We start from the raw sequence: 16,672 nt of genomic DNA on the forward strand, positions 1-16,672 counted from the left end.
AGCTTCTGAGCAGCCGGCCTGGGAAGGGATGGGAAATGTTATTTCTAGGAGATGAGCGCTTGTTGCCTTCTGTTCATTTGTTGGTAAATGACACACTCACACACACACACTTGTAGGTCCGGGATTTAGGGAGTGCAATGTCGCTGAGATATGAACAACCCTCAGAACACAGAGACGTGCATGCATTTTATTCTTCAGGCTGTGCGCATTCTCCGTTCTCTAGCACGGTTCCTGAGAGGGAGAACAAGTCTCTAAGGAGAGAGCTTCCTGGCTGTTTCCAACACACTCTGCTAGGGGACTTGGGATTACACTTGCCCTGAATGGCACCAGAAGACGCCGTCCGTTTATTTGCCTTATCACTTGCTTCCAATGATTAATGACCATTTTCAAGATAGTGTGCTGCCATCCATTTTCTCGAATTATGAGCATTTTTGTGTATTCATTCATAAAAATTGCTAGCGTGCAATATGCACAAGCATGCCATTTTTGCATCATTTATGACTGCACAAGTGTTATAACAATAGTTTACACTGAAAAATTTAGGATGCCTAGACAGACGTACATGGGTCAGTTTCATCCAGGTTCAGCATTCCTTCTAATCCAGTTATTCAATTAGGTCAGTATTTTAAATAGCATTTGACACTTCCGCTTTTGCATAGATTGGTTTTGGGATTTTGTTGGGAATTTAATTTTTTAAGCTCAGTTCAAAAGAAGAGGAAGGAATCGTCACTGTTTTTAAATGTGCAGTATTGTGTAGAGGTGTCTTGGTTTATTTACCAGTAGACATCGATTGAGATATAACATTTCATAGGACAAGAAAAAGATAAATTCCAGTCAAAAAACTAAAATCTAACGTGTCAATACAAAGTAACCTAGTGGAAAGATTTTGAAAAGAGAGTAACATTTAAAAAAAATATGTATGTTTAAAATAAAGTTTTACTTGGTCTATTTCACACTTTAGAGGGATGTGTGTGTGTGAATAAATATGAAGTTGTCCAAAGCTTATGTGTAAGACACGAATAAGATCTATAGACATCTAGACTAGAGAGCTGTTGGTTTTTAAATTAATCAAAACTTAAACAGTTCAGTAATTTATCCCATTATGCATGTATGTGTGCATTTAATTGCTGGTAGAGGTGGTGTTTTTTTTAATATATTGCATAAATGTTGTGCTTACTTGTGTGGCTGCTGCATAGGCTTTCTGAGAATATTGAGGGTCCAATGTATACATAACTTAGTTTCTCCACTGAATAAAAATATCCTCTTCACCTAAAAGAGTGAATAAACCTCTACAAAGGAAACACTATAATCCCCTCCCTCTTGCTGTCAGGTTCAGACCAATTGTTTATCACAAATAGAATTCTATCTAATGCACTCTTTTTCCTTTCCTGGCACCACTCAGACTCTTGGAAAAAGGACTGAATCACTTGGCAGTTCACTTTGCTTTCTTCCTCCTTTTAACCTTCACCTTACCATCTCCATGTTAGTGTTCACAAATGTCCCTCATACACAAGCACACACTCCAGAAAATAACTCCATTGCCTGCCACTTTGAGAATTCTAGTGTCTCTCTTTTCTTTTTCTCCTATGGTTTTTCTAGAAAGAATCAGTCCATGTATCAGTTGAAACTATTTCCAATTTCACTTTTCTCTGACTCCTACAGTACAGCTTTCTAAGCATACATGGTTACTGAATATTCAGATAGGGTTACTGAAAGTTACTACCTTATGTACGCCTTTCTGTTTGACTTTAAAATTTCCTTGTTGGTGCCATGGAGCAACTGTAAACACAAACTTACCCTTCTAATTTCCAATATGGTAGCAAAAGTGAGACTGCTAGAAAAATGAGATAGAAGTATATGCAGTCACATTTCTTGGCAACCTAAAAGCATATCTTCCCAGGTTTTCTACATACCTGCCTATATAACTGTGAAAAACCTTCATTAATCAATGAAAAAATTTTTTTCTTGAATTTATATCTGATGTTTTGAAGTGGTATTCTAGAGAGACTGGTATATGTGCATACATATTATGAAAGTACACCAAATCACTGGTAAAATCCAGGAAACCTACAAGGTATATCTCATTGTGACCTAATGCATTGTGGGGTTTTTATTGATAATTATCAGGAAGAATTAGTTACTTGTAATGTGCTATCCCTTAGAGACTAATTCCTAAAGAACATCCTTAAAGTTGATACGTTGTCTTCTTCTATTCATTTTTACGATAAATATGTAAAATTAAGATATAATATTTACTTCAAAATGTAGTATTATTTGATATTTGCTTATGTTTATCAAGTGGATTTTGCATAAAATAGTGACTGTTCTTTTCACAAGGGCTTCTGAGGAACGGAGAGTATACATCCATTATATGTGATATTTTTTAAGTTCAGATTATTTTTAAGATAAGAGTTTATGGCCTTGTTTTTCCCAAAGTGAGTTCAGTCTTAAATTTCTTAGTTATATGGTATGTTGCAAGTATCTTCATATTCCAGACCTATAATCCATTCTCATTCATTACTTATTTCCTCCTTGTGCTTCCTAAATATATATTCCTACCAACTCTTTACTGCAAGCCCAGGTTATCAGACAGAAGGTCAAGTGTGTGAGTCCAGGGGCTCCTTGGCCTTTGTAAGCCAATCCAACATATTATCTTTAAGGGAAAAGTGCATGTTCCTATAGGTAAAATTATACCTATCTATATTGTCTAATTTAATATTGTGTATCCACTCACTCATTAAGTAATTAATTTATTATTCATTAAGTATGTATAAGTGGAAGAGTGCTTGATTAAAATGTAATAAATGCAAACCAGGTAGAAGACAGTTTCTGCCCCTCAATAATTTTTGCCGTGTACAGTAAGACTTGCATATATACCTAATTGAAGAATCATGAATTCAGTTCAAAATCAGGGGTCTTTTGCAAACACAAGTACATTTAACAATTTCACAATTAATAGATTAACTAAGGCAAATACATGAAGAGGACTGTGAAAATTCACAGTCCATGAATTGCGTAATTATCAGAAAACAATAACTTTTATTAATTGATGAGCTTTTAAAGTGAAATTAGAACATTATTATTACAAATTCTTATGTCTTAATAATTATTGTTATTTTATTTATACAACAAAATAAATTTATTATTACTAGTATTGTTATAGCAAACACTTGAGCCAGGATATGTTTTAAGTGTTTTATAAATATTAAATATTGTATATGCTCACAACCACCCTATAAGGCAGCTGTCACTTATACTCCTTAGTATATAAATAGGAAAATTAAAATACAGAGACTTTTCTTGTTTAAAATCACACAAGAAGTAAATGGTACAGTCAAGCTTGAACTCAGGCATTCTGGCTCCACTTAACCTCCACCATATTAAACAGTATTGAGAAGCATGAAAAGATATTTGCAGCTCTTAGATTTATTTATTTAGTTATTATTACAGGGATGATTGGAAAAGGCTAAAGTAGGGACTTAAAGTAGGAAAAAGCCCCAAAATTTCCAACACGAATTTGAAGTAAGAAGTTAAGTTAGTTAGAAGCTGATTTTTAAAAGATGGGTAGACTTCTATCAGAGTGCTAACATGTTAATAAGTACTGCTCTTAGGGTGACTACAGAGAATAAGGCTGGCAGAGACAGATAATCTCACTGGTCAATTTCTGATTATGGTTTATTTTATTTTCATTTTAGTGGTTTTTTTTTTACAATGTGTGAATTATTTTGAACAGAGTATTATTATACATATTTTTAATATTAGTTTTAGAATTATATACTCATATATTGAAATTATTAGTTTTGCAATACAATTTTCTTTTACCCATGTCCCCATCTTTTCCTCCATAAAATATATTAAGGGAAATTGGACTATAGTTACTTAACATGTTCACTTTCTAGTATATTGTCTAGAATACATTTATTTTAATAACTATAATAAAATTATGAAAGCATAAGTAAAATAAAAAATTGCTGAGATTTTCACCAAGAAAAGTTTATACAATATTTGTATAAATTTCTTTCTAAATAGCCATTGCTTCTGTTTATGTGAAAGTGCCATCTGGATTAAATTGGAAGATACAATGCCCAAATATTGCCTTCCAGATGCCATACAATCAAATATTTAGATACATCCTCATGATCGGCAATTTTCTTTTCTTACAGATATTAGGTCTCATAGGCTGTCACATTGTATAGATAACTCATCCTACTACTTGCAGCATAAAAATTTATTTTAAAAGTTTGTTTTTTGTAACTTGCAACACATTTATAGAAACAACCCTTTAAGTGATATTTAGGTCTCCAGAACAATCCGCACCTGTCTTTTTTTGAAATCAGTGATATACCTAAAGTATATCATACTGTTAATACTAAAAACACAACCGTTATGTATAGCAGTATTCCTTGGGGGAATAATTTGATTCAAATAATATGTACTGACTGCTGCTTCCTCTGTGCAGAGCTCCTCTGGGATACAGAGGTGAGCAGTGTACTGCCTGGATCTGCAGAAGGAGAGAAGACTGAGAGAGTTTGTATAGAACTGACTCTGACATTAGACAAAATCAAGAAAGCTTTATAATACTGGTATAGGCAAAATGTTGAATAATTGATTCAGAGTTCTATCGTGAGAGCCAAAGACTTCATACTTCCACAGGATTCTTATTTGTTATTTCACCTTCAAGGTATCTATGGAACTCCTTTTCTGTGCCAAGCCCTAAGCAGGTGCTGGAGACATAAATATGAATAAGATATCATCCACTGACTGCCTACACTTGTAGACAAATAAATCATAACAATATGTCATAAATGCTATTGGTGGAACAGGATGGCAATTAAACTGAATAGTTGCCTAACAGAAGCATCCCAACACTTAAAGAAAAAAAAATTTATTACTTCAAGTTCCTACATGTATTTAGTCATAATTTTCTCCTGAATCAGGCCAAATGTCCCCTTTTTATAACCAGTATTTTGTAATATCCTTTTTACTTTCCTGAATGATATTTGCAGATAATATACCATATAATAAATAGTACATGTGCAAACATGAAATATTTAAAAGTAATAGTTCTCTGTAACATAAAGAAGAAATAAGAGAAAAGCAGCTTATGATAAAACTGCAGGTATCCAAGATAGGTATGGTCAGGCATAGCCATACTAAAAGATTTAATAAAGTAGTCAGATGCTTGCTACTCAAAATGCATGCATTTGGATTTAAGAAAAAATATTCAACTCAATATCGGTGCCACTTTCTATATTTGGCATTTTGAAAGAAGAATGAAGTAAATATATTCATTGAGTGTGACAGCTGCAATTGCAAAACAGATGTGGGTGTGCTGTGCTAGTGAATCAGTCAACATGAGCAGCATTGTAGTTGGTGACATGACTTTCCAAAACGGTGAGCAAATCTTAGTGAAATTCCAAGTATGTTGGCTATATTCCTAGAAAACACCTGTGTGAAAATATTTTACGTACAACAGGGTTAGAATCTAATGACAGGTCATTGTGAGCAAGTTTTTCATTTACATATGATTCTGAAGTATAAAAATTATGGGGGATGCAGGATTTCCCTATGCATTGTAGGGTTTCTTGCATTCCTGGGCCTTGCCTTCCAGATATTTCACAATTTTAGAAAACTCACTCAAAAGGACTATATGAATCCCATTCAGCAATCCTAATATGGCAATAGTCTCTCACTGAAGGAAGCCAATTCAATTCTAATACATAATGAAGCTATTTTGAAAAAGCTGAACTCTTAAGTTTTTAGTAAGAAAGTAAGTTTAGAGGGGACTAAATAACAAATAAAGTAAACAGCAACAAAATCTAACCATGTAGGTAACTAAACAATAGAAACATACTAATAATAGGCACAGTATATGAGGCTGGCTGATCTGGTCATAACTGTCAGAGTTTCATTTTCTATGTGGGAGTGTCAGATAAGACTTCACAGGTGAAGTGACATCTAAACTAATTTTTAAGAGATGAGTAAGCATTTTCCAGGCTAAAAAGGAAGTGGATGGAGAACTTTTAGGAAGAGGGAACAGTATTTGCAAAGTAGTATCATAAAGAGGGTTTGGCTGGTAACCGGGACTCAACATTGGCAGTTGTAGAAGTGATGGGGGATGAGGCTGAAGAAGGTTGGGGATGAAATATCAAAGGTGTTGTATGCCATGCTAAATCATTTGGATTTTATCCTTTAGGACAGGCAGTGGGATGGTCAACTGCAATTTTAAATAAAGTGATGTAGCCCACTTTTGTGGGGGAGGCAGTCTCTGAGCTAGTCCTGAGGAAGGTGGTCCATAAGAAGAGGAAAGATTGATGCCTGGGAGACCAGTCAGGAGACTGTGGAGGAATACATGTGGGGTAACGTTCCCACTTGTTAATCAATCAGATCTTTGCTCAAGGCTGAGTCACCACTTTATCTAACTGGGAAGCCTGTCACTGAAAGCCTATTTCAGGACTTACCTTAAACAGGAATGGTGAAGAAGGGGAGAAGGGTTTAAATTCCCCATAGCACACACTTGTAATTCAAGTGTCTCCAAGTCTTCCAGCTCCCAACATGGATCAGAATAACAGGCTGTAAGCCACCCTCTGTTTTCTTCAAGGGCCATTGCATTAACTGAGGTAAGTTGAGCTTTTATAATAGGCCTCCATATGTCAGTGGTTAGTAGAGCAGAAGTTTATTTTTGCTTATAGGAGAGTCCAATGTGTATTCCATTCAGTGATTTGGGAATTTAGATTCTATCTACACTAGGGACGTGGAGAGTTCTTCATTTAGCAGGCAGTTGTGAAAGAGAATGAACATAAAGAATGCACACTTAACAAGTGACACACCTTGCTTCCATTCATATTCTGTTGTTGAGATAATTACATCACTCCATCTATGTACTGGAGTGGGCTGGAATGCATAACCCCTGGCTGGGCAACTCCCCACCCTCCAGTAACATTTCTGTATCCAGGAAGGAGAAGCACAAATATTGCTAAACACCTATTTCTGCCATATTCTGCCTCTGTGGCCAGGACCACCTCAACCTCAAGAGACTATTTGAATCCCTTCTGGTCACTGCATCCATCTCAAGGTACAGGTTCTATGGTAATGCTAAATCCCCCCTATTTAGTCTGGATAAGACTCCTCATTGTCCAGAAGCCTTTATACTAAGGGACAGGTTATTAGTCTCCCATGGTAAAAGGATCAATAAGATATAGAATAATTGTATTCAGAATTCCCATTTGGAAAAGAGAAAAATGGGAGACATAGAACAGATGTTGGCCCATAACATGGAAGAAATCCTACTAGACCTTACTAAAGATCTCCTGCTCTGGCGGTAGGGGAAATACCTTTATTAGACTCTGGTTTTGCTGTCTTGGAAGAACTCCTATGTTCTTTGTTCCCTGTTGCCCAGGCCACCCTCTGGGAGGTTCTTACTTGTTCATCATACCCCATGGCCACATCCAACATGGGTGATAGGAAAGAATACCCTTTTGGGGAGTTATATTACTTTCTTAGCCCGCTCCTTGCTTGTACAAGTTTGGAAGTTTTAGGTGTTGTTTTATGGTCACTATTCTTTTTTTTTTTTTCTTTAGGCCAGGCTCTTAATTTTAAATACAATTCCCTCAGAATCTTAATAGATTTCTTATCTATTTTCTTTCTGCCAGTTATACTACTAACTACACTGAAAATTCTTTCCTGTCCATAATTCTTGGACTTGCTTCATTTCTTTGCTCATGACTCAACCACCAATATCTCAACGGTTACTCTGAAGTCATCTGAAACAAGAGGCTTGGATGCTTCTTGCTTGTTAATCAATCAGATCTTTGCTCAAGGCTGAGTCACCACTTTATCTAACTGGGAAATCTGTCATTGAAAGCCTATTTCAGTGTTATTCCTCACGATTAGAGTTCCTTAAGCAATGTGCTCTTCTGGAGTTACAGTCATACATTTCTGGAGTTTGGCTGTTTGCCTTTATCTCTGTTCTGAAACCAGCCAATTCTTTCCTGAGCTCATTCATTATCTTGTAATATATTCTGAAGGCAGTGAGAATCAGCCATCACACACTAGCATTCTAGCTCTCTCAAACATTTCCTCTAGAGCTATGGATCTGTATATTTCTGTATTTCCTCTAGAACTATAGATCTGCCCTCTAAGTTAGTGTCATTTTGACAGGGTATAACAGGGTTCCAGGCTTCTGATTTTCTATATCTGTTTCCTTGTTGATGGCCAGTGCCTCATTTAGGTTTTTATAAAGGCAGCAACCACTTTAAGTTATCAATTTCAGAATAAGCAGGATGATGTTAGCTGCTATAACAAACACCAAAGTGTTACCAGCTTAACATAATATAAAACTTTATTTCTTACCTACATAACTATCAAATGGAGAGAGATTGAGAGAGAGGTATATGTGGGGGCAAAGAGAGAGTAAAAAGGCACATCCACTTTGTAAACATCTTGGCTCAGAAATGACAACAGTGACTCTTCTGCTCAAATTCCACTGATGGAAACTAGTCAAGTAGATGCAGGAGGTGCTGTGAAATGTATTCCTGGCTTACCAGGAGCTTCTCAGTGACATCTCCCTCTTAGAAAAGTTAAGCATAAATTTAGAGGGACAATTAGCCCATTGCTTCTGGTTTCATCTTCTTCAAGAATAAATTAGGGAGAATAAAGGGTTTGAATTTCATCCACTCACTAGTAATCCATGCTATGGATGCATCTCCTTACCTGACTCCTGTCTTCTTTGTGGCTCTTCCAGCCAGACTTCTCTGAAGGATCACTAGTATAGGCTCTTGTCTATGACAAACTCTGGCTGAGTGCTTTGTGATAAAGGATCGTAATCATACCATAGACAAGAAACTGATTTTGACAGTGGTAAATATCACTATTCCTAGTAAGGTAGTTACCATTTCTCACCATAGGGGTTTGCTCACTAGCCTGAATTGCTCTGGGGTCCAGATAGCAGCCATTTGCTAGGCCTTTCTCTTCTGTCCTTTCCCTCTATCCTTTCTCAAGGTGTCAGTGGATTTGGTGTGCAGGCCCATAAGGGAGTTGCCAAAACAGCCAAATAGTCCATTATGGTTTTTTTCCAAAACAAAGCAACAGTTCTTTCTCTAAGAGGACTTACTGCTTTCTCATAGTTCAGCTACTGCAAAATTGTAGCCACCTCTTTCAAGACATTCACTTAGCACATATTTATTGAGCACTTTTCATATGTAAAGCATTTTTCTAGGTGCCAGATTAAACAAAATTGGTCTTGTCCCTCACCAAGCTTACTGTCTATCCAAAAGCAAACATTGCAACCCCAGATCCCTCTCTGGTGGCCAAGTGCAGTGAGCCTGCCGTGGGTCCAAACGACTGACCATCCTTTATGAACTATTTGGAAAGGAAAGATGATGGGCAAAGGCAAGGCCAGTAGGCAGACACGTGGCTTCTGGAGTGAATGGCCAGCCCAAGTGGGCAGGAAGTTAGATTTGAGGAGTATCGGAGGAAGTCCTGGCCAGTGGGAAAAGAGAGTCTTGAAGCTTTAGATAGACAGGGCAGGCAGGTCAGGCAGGGCCAGGATGATCCAGCCCCGCAGGCTCATACACTATGGTTTTTGGACCGCAGAGTTTGGGAGGAGGTCTATCTTAAGTAGCTAGCAGGGGTTGGGTCTAGTTTAGTTGTAGGTGTCCATTGTCAGGCGAGCCACATGGTGATCACATTATCAATGCAGGATTCATGTACAGTGGAGAGGACCATTTCCTATGCCATCGCCAAACTGCCAGCACCTCTTCCTAGACTTCACCAAACCTTACTAACTGGGCTCCTAGTTTCTTTTCTTGTCCTCTCATTCCATTGTACACTTTGTTTTTTTTTTCCCCAAAAGGCAAATCTGATCATATCACTTATTTACCTAAAACCTTCAAATAATTTCCTATTTTTCTGAGGCAAAAGGCCTAACTATTTAACTTGGAGGTTACCATATTCCTTCTTCATTTCCAAAGCTTCACTAATGTAAGTCAAAACAGACTCTGGTCAGTCTGCCCCCTGCCCACCAGCCTCATGTCAGGCACACTCGCCCCTCATTTTCTGCTACAGTTTCTGGCTTTCTCTTAGTTCCTTCAAGGTGCCTGGGATTACTAGCCGTAAGGCCTTCACATGGAGTTGTTTGGGTTGCTCCCTCTTCCCACTTCCACCTACTTAACTCTTACTCATGTTTCTGATTTCAGGTCAAAAGTCACTTGCTCAAAGAGGTCTTCTCAGGCACCCAGAATAGGGTGGGTATCTCCATTGTCCTCTTTCTAAGCACCCTGTATACTCCTATGCAATGCTTTCCCCAATTCTAATTTTAAATTGTGGGTAATTACTTGTTTAGCATCATCTTCCTATGTGAGAATGTAAGCTCAATCAACTGAGAGACTGTCCTTATTCACTGCTTTATCCACAGCACCTCCACAACTCCACAACTTCATACTCATAGCTGATGCTTAGTGCTTATTTGTTGAGTCAATAAGTGAAGGAATGGATGGAGTCGGGACCTATGTCAGGTGCTAGGTCCTAAAACAGCACCAGGAGCATCGTTACCAGAGATGGCTGCCCTGGGTGGGGCAGAGTCAGACCAGCGCGAACTTGTCGTGATGACTTGCCAGACACTGGCCCTGTACTATTTTATAGTCACTCACTCTTAACGTTCTTCTTGACAAGGGCCAGGATGGTCCTAGAGTTTAGGATGGAGCAGAGTTTGTAAGTGGGGATCTGGGGGCTGCCACTGGTAAGAATGGAGGCATCTGGTGGAATAAGAAACAGACAAGACAGAACTTGGTGCTTCCAATGGAATTTTTCTCTCATGTCTATTTCAGAACAGAACTCAGCCTCATAATTTCACAGCAAGGTTGTCTAGACCAGTGCTTTCCAATAGAACTTGATGGGATGACAGAAATTTTCTACATCTGTGCTCTCCAATACAGTAGCCACTAGCCACATGAGCTATTGAACACTTTGAAGTGTGACTTGAAAGACTGAGAAATTAAGTTTTAAATTAAATTTATTATCTAAGTAGCTGCATGTGGCTATTGGCAACCATATGAAACAAGGTAGGGCTGGACTATTACTAGCATGAATTACTTTAAGAAACCCTAAGGTTTAAAAGCAGTAGGTTTAAATTCTAGAAATATCCATTTTCAAGCAATGTTGGCCTCCAATAAATGTGTAACCATCTCTGGAGTCTGAAGCTTCTTTTGACTCAGATGAGTATTTCACAGGAATGCCCTGGCAAAGAGATTTGAATGAAGTGTGTGTTGTTTCTATTAGGAATTGTTCTTTCTTGAAGGCATTTCCTTCTTTATGTGTATTGTGCAAAATGTAAAATATTATACAAATCTAGAATATTATCTTTGTAAGTACCTACATGATGTGACCTTAAATGCTTTCTCATGCCCACTTTTCCCAAACAGGATTATTTTTTCTCTTTTTTTCCCTCCCTTCTACTCTTTCTATCCTTCTTCCTCTATTCCTGTTTCCTTTCTAACCTCTAAAATAGCACAGACACAACACTGTCCTTTAACAAGTTCCTTTTGATTTCTTTTGTGCTTCTTTACAAAAGCTGTTTTATCAGTTCATGTCATTAACAAAAGATCAGACAAATAACAGTTCAGATCATTAGCAAAAAAATTAACTGGAATGATGATAGCTCTTGATATGCCAATTGATACATTTTGGAGATTTGTCAGAAATAATTATTTCAAAATTATTATGTAAAGAATTTCAGGTGAAGTATTGTACTAGTTTTTTCACAGTTATCGCTTAGATAACATTGTAGTTGCTTTTAATCCTTTGAAAGTCCCCATTTGATTGGATCTCTTAAATTCTCTGTCCTACTTTTCACAAATGAAAAGCTTTTCAGTAAGGTAATATCAGAATGAGAAGGTGGTATTTAGAAGGCAAAACTCTGAAATGTAACAGTAAGGTAACATTGGAAAAGACAGAGTCTGTCTTTAGTCCTTTTCCCTAGTCTGTGTAGCTTAGAACAAATGTGTCTAGGGGCTCTAATGCTAAATGTCTCCAGTTCATAAAATCACAATTATTAATCAGACTATCATTAAATATTCATTGACTTTTGAGATAAATGTCATTTTAAATTTGGAATCCTAGTTTTTTTCTAAATCTAAGAAGAGCACTTTCATTAGGCTTTATAGAAAGAGTGCACACAGAAAGCTAAGAAGCTTTTGAAAACCTACTTCTAAAACTTGGCCTGGTTGCATTCACACCCATCAAAACACTAGGTTTTCAGCATGATCATACTTTATAATCATACATAAATGGCTAAAGTAGAATATTATAGTAAGGGTGTTTACCATTTTTTAAAAAAATGTAGGGAACCATTACCTTGCAGGCATTTTATAACATTTGAAACACAGTTCTTGATGTTTAGTAGGCACTCAATAAAAATTTGTTGAACGACTTAATGAAATGATTCACTTAATCGATTAATTCATTTAAGATGTCAAAGAGCTTTTAAAATTCCAAAAGGTGGCTAAGACTCCCATAAATGAAGATTATATTCTTCAAAGCCCCATGAGTTAAGATACCTGCATCATTTGCTGGGATTTTATACTTCTGCTTTCCTTTATATCAATATGTTTCAGCTGGGTAGAAAACTTTAATGAGGTGCTAGTTAAATATATATTCAAATTCTTAATATCATAACACATGCTAAAAACACAAATCCAAAAATTCCTGTAATATTTTTTACTGTAATCCTGTGGGTTCCTTGAGAGCAAGGGCTACGTTACCAATTTTCTATCCCTTTAACTCAATACATAATAATAGCTAAGTAAACCATTGTTTTGTGAGGAAGGCAGGGAATTAGAAAGGAATAACAGATTTAAATCAGAATGTTATAGTTTATGTTCTTTTTCCATTCTGACCATTATTGGAATAATAGAAATTACAGATTTCTGTTGTAGTCAGGGATCATTAATAATTATGTTCAACTCATCAGCATTCATATGTTTAACTGGGTATGAAATAGATTATTCCTGCTTCACATTTTTTTCTCTTTCATCCATCCAATTTTATATTTATTTTTGGTGCCCTGAGGTAGCAAGGTCTGCCAGAGGGAATGTGTGTACAGGAACAAGAGACATGGCTTCTAGCCCTGATGCTGAATGGACCCTGGGAAGAGCATTTAAATTCACTAATGTTGCCCTTCCAAATGCTGTGAAAATTCTATTTTTAACATTTGAAAAATAATTTTAAAGCATCAATTTTGACTATAAAATTCAAATAATAAGACTAATTGCATTACTTTTGAAAATCACATATAAAATTTATGTTTAGTTTTAAAAATTCAGAACTGCAAAAGCAGTTGCCAACACTACCATCTCTATCCATAGCATTTCATGTGTCTTATACACAGGACTGGAGTCCAAGGAATCTAGACATAATGGTACAAGAATTATTTGAGGTTCATTTTCCGTATCATGCTCATTATTGGCTCCATATTTCCATTTATTTATTGTTCTGAGGCATCCAGAACCCTGCTACTCAGGGAAAATCTCCAGCATCTATTGATGTTAAGAATAGGAGCTTTGAATTAAGGTAATGTTGGACTGGAATCCTGGAAGCAGAACTTACTAGTTATGTCATCTTTAGCAAGGAAGTTACCTTTTTTACTCTCAGTTTCTTTATCTGTAAATTCAAGATAATAATACCTACCCCAAGGTGGGTTGAGAGTTAATGAAAATTCTTATTATGAGAATTAAATGGGATAAACACAGTGGCTGCATATAATATGTGAAAATGATAATTATTAAGATTCACAAAGCAAATGAGATCATAACTTTGGCTCTCCTTCAGAATACAACTCCAAGAATATCCCTACCTTCTAGGAAATACCATTTCTACTTATGAATATTTTGATCTTAAGCTGAAATAAAATGCAAATTGCAAACCTGAATCCCATAGTAATAGCTTATTTACACTGACATGCTGTTTTATTATAATCCTGACTACTTTATTATAATCCTGACTACATGAGGCTTGCAAAGGTAAAAAAAAAAGTGTTTTAAATATCATCATGTCTAAATCCAATAAAATCAGTCCTTTCCTTGAAGAAAATAAAATGAAAAAATAATATAACAACATTAAAGAAGAACTGAAACAGGGAAAATCCATAATTTCACCATCCTTAGCCACACTACTCCTTTCAATGAAAACAATAGCTATCCTTTATTTCTAAATGTTTTCACCCTTGGTTCAAAGTAGCATTCCCTATTATACTGTCACAACCATAATTTTTATGATTTTTCCACACTGTTTTTCAATTTATTTATTTCAAGACTGTATCATCTGGTGTAAGTCACATGAACTCAAGGCTTCAGTCAGTCCATCTGTGGTCTCTAATTTTCACATTTTTATTTTAGAAAATGTTGATGGAATACAATGAGCTCATTTTCCTCATCAAATGCTTTGATATTTTCTTATCAAATTGTGCTAAATTATATTATTAGCAGTAAATTTAGCTTCCTAAGATTCATAGATGCTAGTAGGTCACTTCATCCATCTGCTTACATTCTTCCTATTAATTATTTATTATCATTGTAACTCCCTAGCATTTTGCACAAGAGAGACACATGGTAGATTGAGAAGGGGGGCAGGGGTGAGGCAAAGAATATTTATAAAGTGCCATACACAGATGGATGCTTAATAAGTGCTGTTTAATGATCCTCACTGATGACAAGGGTGGATGGAAAACATTATTCATAGGGGATGTGGAGATAGATGTCCATAGTTCAGTGAACCTCTTCCCTTTTCTACTTAATATACAGAAAAAAATCAGGCTTACATTTACCTATGACACATGCTGATGTTTTAAATTAGTTCCATTAATGAAGGATTCTGTTGATTTGTTCGAAACTGCTTTTTCCATCTTCCTGTGTTGACTCCAGATAGTAACTGTACTACTTGGGAGTGAGGATTTAATAATAGAGGTAACTGCTGAGCAACTGTGTTGTATACTTAAAGCCAGTATGAGATTGTATATCAACAATACTTCAATAAAAATAAATAAAAATAAATAAGAAAAACAACCTTTCTCCACACTACAACCCAGAATGCATTATTTTGAATATGCACAGTCAGGAAAGGAAAGAAAAGGTTTCTATGGATGTGGCTACACTAAGTTTCATAAGGTGAATTTTGGCAGTACGGTGCTTTGAGTTGGAAGGTGTGGCCACCTACACATTGTGATTTGAAACATTAGGAAAGGCTTCTGCCTTTCACTTAAGTTATTTTCCCTGCCCTTATACTGCTCTGCTTGTATTTCTATTACTGTAGGGTTATTCCTTTGATTAAACTTTACCCTTCCATTACAGTATTCACATGGCAGTATTTTATATTACTTAGAGAAAAATTATTGGAGGATATGAGCTCACCTTTTAAAAATCATTTGGACTCACCAACTTTAATACCTTTTTTTCTTTATTCTTTAATTTGTGAAAATTCTATGACTTTCCTGGCTTAAATATAATCTGTAGGAGTAATTATAAATTGAAAAATAACTTTTGTAAAATTCTAAACTTGAGAAAACAATGAGAATGGACTTTTTCCTATTCTTCATCAGTCCAGCGGAATATGTAGACGGGTTGTATTCACACAGAAATCTCATAGAACCATAAAATTTCAGTGATGGGAGACACTTTGGGGGCCATCTTGTCAATATCTCAATAGGGCAGGTATGTCTCTTGTGCATACCTGACAGGTGGTCGCCTGGGGTCTGCTTGAATATTACCAGGCCCAGTAGTATTTTGAGGGAGCATATTCCATTTTAGGACAGCAAAATTTATTAGGGAGTCTTATTTATCTATCACTTATTCCCTCCTTATGTCCAGAAAATCCAGCTCTTATTTGGAACCCAGGCCTTATTAAAATAGACAAAGAAGGGGAAGCAGAACTTCTAAACAAATTGGAAGTCACCATAAAACACTGATACTAGATTATGTTAACCAGAACATTTGCATCACAAAAAGGATAATAGTGCCTTGAAATTCATTATTCACTCATTCATCCGTTCTTTTGGGTAGTCCACAAACATTTGAACACTTGCATACCAAAGTTGCAAGTATGTAAAAGAGATGCTCATCACTTTTAATAACCCATAGTGAAGGTGTTTTCAGTTAAAGCTCACAGGGCAACTTCTCTGCTGTAGTTTTTATCACAGTTCTAGTCAGCTGCTTGTGTGTTTGTTTGTAGAATGTCTGTCTACCTCCACTAGAGTGCAAGTTCCAAGATGTCAAAGACTGCACCTCAAGCAGAGTTAAAGGCTCATAAACATTTGCTGAATGAATGAATAAAAAAGAATTTTGAGTGAATAGTTAATGATGCAACGAGGAAAACATTATATAGAATATATAAACTTGTAGTTCATCGTGGCAGAAGAGACTGGTTCTCTCTAGACAAGATATTTGTTTTTGACCTTGAATAATGAGAGTTTATCAGATGGAGAATGTGGAAAAAGCATTTCATACATGAAAGTCCTACTGGATTTGGGGAGTGACAGGTAACATGAGGTAGGTGGAATAAGAGGAAAATGATTTTAAATAAATGTTAAATAAAACATAGATCTGATAATTTACTTATCTTTATTGTGTGTCTACTATATGCTGGGCACTTGCGATACAATGCTGAAGAAAATTAAACATGATCT

At 36.2% G+C, this 16,672-nt stretch overlaps 1 protein-coding gene across 3 annotated transcripts in view; it reads left to right on the forward strand.

Moving 5' to 3' along the window:
• Positions 1-16,672, forward strand: part of KCNB2 (potassium voltage-gated channel subfamily B member 2) — a 391,562-nt gene that overhangs the window by 1,238 nt on the left and 373,652 nt on the right. Inside the window, exon 2 of one of the 3 annotated variants that reach the window (XM_036998299.2) lies at positions 10,197-10,244. The exons of the other annotated variants lie outside the window; for them this stretch is intronic. The gene's annotated coding sequence lies outside the window, so the exon portion shown is untranslated. The remainder of the gene's footprint in view (positions 1-10,196; positions 10,245-16,672) is intronic. 3 annotated transcript variants of the gene reach the window in all.

The sequence above is a fragment of the Manis javanica genome, chromosome 2 (assembly GCF_040802235.1).
Source record: "Manis javanica isolate MJ-LG chromosome 2, MJ_LKY, whole genome shotgun sequence".
Taxonomy (NCBI): Eukaryota; Metazoa; Chordata; class Mammalia; order Pholidota; family Manidae; genus Manis; species Manis javanica.